The sequence below is a fragment of the Cinclus cinclus genome, chromosome 8 (assembly GCF_963662255.1).
Source record: "Cinclus cinclus chromosome 8, bCinCin1.1, whole genome shotgun sequence".
Classification (NCBI taxonomy): Eukaryota; Metazoa; Chordata; class Aves; order Passeriformes; family Cinclidae; genus Cinclus; species Cinclus cinclus.
The window spans coordinates 12,338,719-12,340,925 of NC_085053.1; positions in this window are offsets into that span (position 1 = coordinate 12,338,719).

The window sequence follows — 2,207 nt, forward strand, 5'->3', positions numbered from 1 at the left end:
TACAGGCAACCTGCAGAATACTTTCTCCCAGTCATCCTAAGTATGACGGGGTCATTTTGTATCAATAGCTGGAAGAGTGTGGTCACTTCCTTAAGGACTGACACTCTTCCACAGCACTGGGTAATGGGCAGGTGAGGGAAGCATTGCTTGGCACAGTTGGCTTGACAGCAAGTATTCAGTAAGCCTGGAGCACCTGAAAAACTGGGAATTATATATAAAGCTTTCCATTGACTCACAAACACCATCCTCATCCTTGTGAAATTACTTAGGTTTGGGGTTGGGTTTGGGATTTCGTTTTGGTTTGGAGGTCTTTGTTTTTGGGTTTTTGTTTTGTTGTTTGGTTTGGGGTTTTTTTGGTGTTTTTTGGTCTATGTTTGTGTTGTGCTGTTGATCTTCTTGAACAGGATGATTCTTCCTTCTACTTCCTACTTGGCTGGGGTAGGGTGGGCTTTTCCTTAGAGTTCTGTGGGGTAGGGTCTGTAGACAGGTTCTGACTATAGAGAATGCATCTGGTTTTCTGATACCCTAAATGAGAAAAGGACTTAGACCAAAACACTTCTCTCAAGAAGCCAGAGAACAGACTTGATCTGCTATTTCTTATTCAGTGAGAGGACTGCTAAGCCATTCCCTTCCCCTCTTAGCAGGGGAGCTGGCAGGTGTCTGAGAGTAGTTCTCTCTCAGGTAGATAAGGAGAGAATGAAGAGCTGCAGTGGGTGAACACTGCCCCTGGCTTTCTTCAGGGTTTAAGTCAGAGCCAAATGAAATGAGGCATTTCTTCTAGCAGGCCCATTCTAGGACATGCCATGTTTATTCCCTTCAGAGCTTATCCTTTCAATAATTTTTTGGCAATAGAGATTTTTAGCAGACAAGTTTAATCATTATACCCAAAGCTTGGTTTACAAAAATAATTCATGTTCTCTCAGGTGCAGAGGCCTTTTATATTCTTAAGTGGCAGTGGTGGGAAAAATATCATGCTTAAGAAGGCTCTGGAGGGTGTCTCAAGGGAGATGAACTGTAGTAGTGGCACAATGCAATGCTTTTTCAGTGATTCTGCAATACCAAGGCATTCCATTCTTTAAAGCAAAGCACAAATCCCCTACGTGAAGTGATTGGGGTGAAACTTGTGATTGTTTTTGTGGCATACTAAGCAAGTGAGGTGAATGACTGCTTCTAAGTGTGAGCTATGACATTAATTCCTGTCTCCTTGGAAGCTGGTCAGGAAAGTTGCCATCTATTTTTATTTATTCATGGCTCGCCTTTTACATTTGCACATCTTGCAGTTATAGGTGTCCTGCATTATTTGTTTAAAAACTAATAGAAAAATGGAAGGGTCACTGAAGGACAGAATAAGAAGTTTAAAAATGTGAAATCTGAATTACTTGTAGTACTTGATAAGACCCCTTAAAAAACGTAATTGAAAACAATTCTACAAGTTAGCCCACTAAGAAGCAGCCTCTTCATTAGTAGCACCTGTTCTTGAACAAAAGTTGAGCAGTAGCAGCAAAACTATTCAAAATAGATAGTCATTCCATTCTAATGGAATGTCACCCACACATTTTTTGTTGCAGTAGACATCTTAAAGAACTACACAAAACCTTTGCAATCTTTGAATGTGACAGATCCACTATAACAAAGCTGTAAATATTTCCTACGCTAAATGAATGCAGCCAGCATCATCATAGTATTAGCAATATTACTTGTAAAGTAACTGCACATCAATATGTCATGTTTGCAGAGTCTAATAATTATGTATTTTTTCAAAACATGTAAAGTTATCATCAGCACCATCCTGCATTAAAGATTTGGTGCAAATTCTGCAAAGGTGAATATATACCACTGATACAGCCTTTGCTGTGAAAAAGTCAGTCAATTTTGGACACAAATATAAAATAAAAAGTTGGCACATTCAGGAAATACAGTGTCTGTGTTCAAGACCATTCTTTGAATTGACATCATCGCCCTCAGATAAATGTTTTGAATCTGAAGAAACAAGTTGCATGAAAATGTTTCACATTAGTTCTGGCATTGTGCTTTTCCTCCCACCACATGCTTTTCACAGGCTCATGCACACTGCACATCAGCAATGCAGGGCTGCTGGTCAATAATTTGGCACATAAAGGTAAATATCAGCTCAAAACAAAGAGAGCAGAACCTGTGTCAAGATGTGTTTACTTTGTGGTGGTATGGTCCAGCTGATACGTCTCCTC